This window comes from Oncorhynchus gorbuscha, linkage group LG03 (assembly GCF_021184085.1).
Source record: "Oncorhynchus gorbuscha isolate QuinsamMale2020 ecotype Even-year linkage group LG03, OgorEven_v1.0, whole genome shotgun sequence".
Classification (NCBI taxonomy): domain Eukaryota; kingdom Metazoa; phylum Chordata; class Actinopteri; order Salmoniformes; family Salmonidae; genus Oncorhynchus; species Oncorhynchus gorbuscha.
Genome location: NC_060175.1, coordinates 40,467,283 through 40,474,075, shown reverse-complemented (window position 1 = coordinate 40,474,075; position 6,793 = coordinate 40,467,283). Strand labels below are relative to the sequence as shown.

Genomic DNA, 6,793 nt, shown 5'->3' with positions numbered 1-6,793 from the left:
GAAGTCGTGACACTTTAATTGATACTCTGTAACAGTGAGTCTTTATCTATTTCTTAAGAACAATATTTCACTAATGAGCTTTGCCACCAGGGACTTAAAACTTCTTAAAGATCGGCAATCTGTCAACGGGACAGTTGTGAATCATGCAGCGCATTGTGTCAAGACCGCAGATTTTAGAGAAAAAACAAATGTCGGTACATATAAGTGTCTTATGTCGGCTGAAGCTTAAATTCTTGTCGCCAGTGTAATGATATGTGTGTAGTGGGTGCGAAGTCAGGCGCAGGAAGCAGAGAGTTCAGGGGAGTGCTATTTAATGCACTAAAGGCAAACATAAGCCACCCCACGAAACACAGGGCGCACACAAACCAAATGCCCCAAACATGGGGACTTAAACAGTCCAGCAAAACCCCACAAAATGGGAAACACGCAAACCTCATTCGTGCACACAAGTCTCACAAAACAATCCCGCACAAAGAGCAGACGGGCCTCCTGGTAATTATAACCCGACTAATCAGCCTAAACACAACACAGGTGAAACCAGTCAACAGAAAGGGGGAAAAGGATCAGTGGCAGCTAGTAGGCCGGTTACGATGAAGATATGATTAAAGTGACTATGCATATATGATAAACAGGGAGTAGCAGTATCGTAAAAGAGGGGTTGGCAGGTGGTGGGTGGTGGGACACAATGCAGATAGCCTGGTTAGCCAATGTGCGGGAGCACTGGTTGGTCGGCCCAATTGAGGTAGTATGTACATGAATGTATAGTTAAAGTGACTATGCATATATGATAAACAGAGAGTAGCAGCAGCGTAAAAAGAGGTGTTGGGGGTGGCACACAATGCAAATAGTGCAGGTAGCCATTTGATTACCTGTTTAGGAGTCTTATAGCTTGGGGGTTAAAACTTTTGAGAAGTTTTTTGTCCTAGACTTGGCACTCTGGTACTGCTTGCCATGCGGTAGTAGAGAGAACATTCTATGACTGGGGTGGCTGGGGTCTTTGACAATTATTACGGCCTTCCTCTGACACCAACTGGGTGTAGAGGTCCTGGATGACAGGCAGCTTAGCCCCAGTGATGTACTGGGCCATACGCACTACCCTCTGTAGTACCTTGTCGTCAGAGGCCGAGCAATTGCTGTACCAGGCAGTGATGCAACCAGTCAAGTGGCTCTCGATGTTGCAGCTGTAGAACCTTTTGAGGATCTCAGGACCCATGCCAAATCTTTTTAGTTTCCTGAGGGGGAATAGGCTTTGTTGTGCCCTCTTCATGACTGTCTTGGTGTGTTTGGACTGTTCTAGTTTGTTGTTGAAGTGGACACCAAAGAACTTGAAGCTCTCAACCTGCTTCACTACAGCCCGGTCGATGAGAATGGGGGTGTGCTCGGTCCTCCTTTTCCTGTAGTCCACAATCATCTCCTTTGTCTTGGTAATGTTGAGGGATTGGTTGTTATTCTGACACCACCCGGCCAGGTCTCTGACCTCCTCCCTATGGGCTGTCTAGTCATTGTCGGTGATCAGACCTACCACTGTTGTGTCATCAGCAAACTTAATGATGGTGTTGGAGTCGTGCCTGGCTATGCAGTCGTGGGTGAACAGGGAGTACAGGAGGGGACTGAGCCCGCACCCCTGGGGAGTTCCAGTGTTGAGGATCAGCGTGGCAGATGTATTGCTACCTACCCTCACCACCTGGGGCGGCCCGTCAGGGAGTCCAGGTTCCAGCTGCAGAGGGATGTGTTTAGTCACAGGATCCTTAGCTTAGTGATGAGCTTTGAGGGTACTATGGTGTTGAACCCTGAGCTGTAGTCAATGAATAGCATTCTCACATAAGTGTTCCTTTTGTCCAGGTGGGAAAGGGCAGTGTGGAGTGCAATGGAGATTGCATCATCTGTGGATCTGTTTGGGCGGTATGCGAATTGGAGTGGGTCTAGGGTTTCTGGGATAATGGTGTTGACGTGAGCCATGACCAACCTTTCAAAGCACTTCATGGCTACGGACATGAGTGCTACGGTTCTATAGTGATTTAGGCAGGTTGTCTTTGTGTTCTTGGGCACAGGGACTATGGTGGTCTGCTTGAAACATGTTGGTATTAGAGAATCAATCAGGGACATGTTGAAAATGTCAGTGAAGACACCTGCCAGTTGGTCAGCACATGCCCGGAGCACACGTCCTGGTAAACCGTCTGGCCCTGCAACCTTGTGTATGTTGATCTGTTTTAAGGTCTTACTCTCGTTGTCTACGGAGAGCGTGATCACACAGTCGTCTGGAACAACTGATGCTCTCATGCATGCCTCAGTGTTGCTTGCCTCGAAGCAAGCATAGAAGTGATTTAGCTCATCTGGTAGGCTCGTGTCACTGGGCAGCTCGCGGCTGTTTTTCCTTTTGTAATCTGTAATAGTTTGCAAGCCCTGCCACATAAGATGAGCGTCAGAGCCGGTGTAGTATGATTCAATCTTAGCCCTGTCTTAGCCCTGTATTTGCCTGTTTGATGGTTCGTCGCAGGGCATAGCAAGATTTCTTGTAAGCTTCCGGGTTAGAGTTCCGCATCTTGAAAGCGGCTCTACCATTTAGCTCAGTGCGGATGTTGCCAGTAATCCATGGCTTCTGGTTGGGGTATGTACGTACAGTCACTGTGGGGACAACATCATCGATGCACTTATTGATAAAGCCAGTGACTGATGTGGTTTAGCCCTCAATGCCATCGGAAGAGTCCCGGAACATGTTCCAGTTTGTGATAGCAAAACAGTCCTGTAGTTTAGCATCTGCTTGATCTGGCCACTTTTTTATAGACTGAGTCACTCATGCTTCCTGCTTTAATTTGAGCTTTTAAGCAGGAATCAGGAGGATAGAGTTGTGGTCGTATTTACCAAATGGAGGGTGAGGGAGAGCTTTGTACGCGTCTCTGTGTGTGGAGTGCAGGTGATCTAGAATTTTTTTCCCTCTGGTTGCACATTTAACATGTTGATATAAATTTGCCCATGTTGATAGAAGTTTCCCTGCATTGAAGTATCTGGCCACTAGGAGCGCCGCCTCTGGGTGAGTGGTTTCCTGTTTGCATATTTCCTTATACAGCTGACTGAGTGCGGTCTTAGTGCCAACATCTGTCTGTGGTGGTAAATAAACAGCCACGAAAAGTATAGCTGAAAACTCTCTAGGCAAGTAGTGTGGTCTGAAATTTATCACAATACACTCTACTTCAGGCGAGCAAAATCTATCTAGAGACTTCCTTAGATTTCATGCACCCACTGTTGTTTACAAATATGCACAGACCGCCCCACCCCCGAGTCTTACCAGAATGTGCTGTTCTATCTTGCCGGTGCAGCGTGTATCCCGCTAGCTGAATATCCATGTCGTCATTCAGCCACGATTCCGTGAAACATGGGATATTACAGTTTTTGATGTGCCATTGGTAGGATATTCGTGATCGTACCTCGTCTAATTTATTGTCCAATGATTGCACATTGGCGAGTAGTATTGACGGTAACGGCAGCTTTCCCACTCACCTTCTCTGGGTCCTGGCAAGGCATCCGGCTCTTTGTCTTCTGTACCTGCGTCGCTTCCTCTTTCAAATAACGGGGATGTCGGCTCTGTGGGGTGTTTGGAGAATTTCCTCTGCGTCCTTCTTGTTGTAGAAAAAATCTTGTCTAATCCGAGATGAGTGATCCCTGTCCTGATATCCAGAAGCAATTTTTTGCCATAAGATACGGTTGTAGAAACATTATGTACAAAATAAGTTACAAATAACGCAAAAAAACCGCCACATAATAGCACAATTGGTTGGGCGCCCGTAATAACTGCTGCCATTTCTTCCGGTGTAATTCAGCGAGTCAAATCACATTCGTATGTATTCCTCAGAGATCCTAGAAAGTAACAAGATTTCACTATTTCATTAGGGGTGTAGTATATCCTATTGGACACCATATTTGGTCAGAGAGCGACGCCTTAATGGCATGCCGGGCGGCCATCACTTGAACGACTGTATCTTTGTCACATAAGCACCAATCGTGGTCAAACAAAGCTAGTTAGATAGCCAATGAGCTGGGCTTTATGGGAGTATCCGGAAACCATGTATATGTCGTAAAATGTAGCTACTAACCTTGTACGACAGTATGCCTTTGTACGACAGGATATTCAGAGTTATGAAGTTATCAATAATGGTTGTTTTGCAAATTTTGAACGTATGGCTACTAATACTTGGAAAGCTAAATCAAAGTCCAAGTATACAGATTTGACGATATTCTTGAGGAAAAATGGAATATAAATGTGAATGTCTCCTTCATGATTTGCCCAAATGTACCTGGGGACTTAAAGTCTTGTTGTTCACTAATTTTTTGTGTTATCCATCTGAAACTTTGCACATACACTGCTTCCATCTTGTGGTCACTATCGGAATTACAACCAGAGTGACGGCAATAACTATGGCCTTTCTCTTGCATTTCAAAGAAGGTGGTAGAAAAGACTGCTTGGTTTTTTCTTTGTATTTTCTTCTACCAGATCTATTGTGTTATACTCTTTTACATTCTCCTACAGAATTCACATTTCCACAAACTTCAAAGTGTTTCCTTTCAAATGGTATATACGGTATGGTATAAGAATATACATATCTTTGTTTCAGGTCCTGAGCTACAGGCAGTTTGATTTGGGTATGTCATTTAGGCGAAAATTGTAAAAATAAAAAAGGGGGCTTTTAATGAACTGCTTGTTTAGAGATTCATTAACATTTAACAAGGCACACTTCTGTTGTTTAATAGAAGCTCTCTCAATGGGCAGTGTGTGGGAAAGCTCTGGAAAGCAGAGTCATAGTTTAGTTTTGTCAGTCTCACCAGCACCTGTGAGTCTCAACGGGGAAAAGGCACACTTTATGAGAGTAATAAAAGAAAGATTAAATAAAGGTAATCTCAGGTTTACCATTGCCGTCACAAATGGTTCACTGAGCGGCTTTTGTAGTGCATTGATCACAGGACTCAGTGTGGGAGAAACGACTAGCTCTCTCAAGACAGAGGACACAATCTGTTGCATTTGGACTCCCAAAACAGAGAGAGCATTCCATGCAAAACACATGACATCCTACTTTGCCCGATTATTGTCTAATTATTCTATTTTTCTGGATTTAAAAAAGTTACATGCTGAAATCACAAGGAATTACCAAATGGATATACTGTTTGTAAATAAAGTGAAACAATTCAAGTCATTCATCATATCAGATTAACAGAGCTTAAAACAGAGTTTAAAAGTGCTTAAATGTGACCAAGCTGCACGGTATCAAGGAAATAGCAGACTGTCCTTCAAAATGCAACAATCTAAAGGATTTGGGTAACACCAAGAGTTTTAATGTAGAGGATCTGCGTCGATCTCACATGTAAATTGTGATGATGAGTGTGTGCTCTGTCAGTGTCATTGATCCCAACATCAGGCAGCAGATCTGGGGGTCACCACTTTCCCAGAGTCACACAGCGCTCTGTTAGTCACTCTCCATCACCCACCACCCCTCCACCTGTTCCACTGAGACATGACCATTGTCCCCCAGCAATAAGAACACTGAGCATGTGGCAGCTCCACGTTCCTTATTGTCCTCCCAAGCTCACCCATTGGCTACAGACTGTGAGAAACTCCAACAAGCCCAAGACACACACTTCCATATGCAGATTTGGGACTATATATAGGAGAGGTGAAGCCAGTAGAAATCAGATCACTTTCTACACAGAGACCTCTACAGCACAGAGATCCAGCCATGGCACCTACAATCACTTCAGAAATGATCCACTCTAAGGAGCACCTGAGTCTGACCAACAAGGTAAATTGAAGATTCAACTTCAAGGACATTTGTTTACTTTGATGGATGGTTTATTTGTTTCAATAATGCCATATCAGAATAAGGTTATTAATCACTCTCCTCTTCTCTTCTTTCAGCTAAGAAAGCCAGTGGTGGAGAAGTTATTCAGAGATCGTATCAACAACAGCCTTGAGCAGCTCAAGTCTCTCCTGGGTCCAGAGATCCTCAACCATCAGTCTGACTCCAAGATGGAGAAAGCAGGCATCTTGGCGATGACAGTTTGCTTCCTGAGATGACAGAAACAGTACCAGTCAGTGAGCTCATCCTAATGCTAAGCACCTGTCAATCAGGGTTACTCCAGGTGTGTCCAAGAGATTGTGCACTTCCTGTCCAAGGATGAGGTGAAGACACCATCTCAGAGAAGACAGCTGAGCCACTTCCAGAGCCTCCGGCCATCCTTTGATAAGAACAGGAGGGAGAGTGACCTGCCTCAGCTGAGCTCACCAGTCCAGCACAGCATCGGTAAAGAGAAGAGTCCCGTCAACAGCGCCCTCTGGAGGCCCTGGTAGAGTCCTGAAGAAGCTGCACTCAGACAAACTTGATGGACCATGTTGGTCTGAAGTTAATGTCATGGATGAGAATAGATCTTCTTTACCTTCTGTTTATGTAGGAGTTTTTACAAGTCTTTTTCCGTGATTGAGACTTTTTCTTTCAGTTCAACCGCATTTCTGAAATCATAACCTTTATGTTTTGTGAAGCGTGTTAGTTATGTTGATCGTGTGTTCATTCAAGATCAACAATAACCTGAATGATCTTTCATAAGGACTTTTGACCCACAATGTGTAGTTTATCATACCTTTTTTTTTGTGATTGTCTATGACTCATCTGTTTAAAGGTCAAAACGTATAAGAGAAAACAACTGTTAGTTTTTTTGTTACCGCTACATTTGTGTAGTGATATGGTCATGTTGAAGTTATATTGAGCATCTTCTGTGAAGCACTTATCTGTTTGATATTGATCAACCT

General features: G+C 44.2%; 1 pseudogene; it reads left to right on the top strand.

Annotated features, from left to right (window-relative positions):
- The first annotated feature begins 5,726 nt into the window (after positions 1-5,726).
- Positions 5,727-6,337, top strand: LOC124020247 (annotated as a pseudogene).
- Positions 6,338-6,793: the final 456 nt, after the last annotated feature.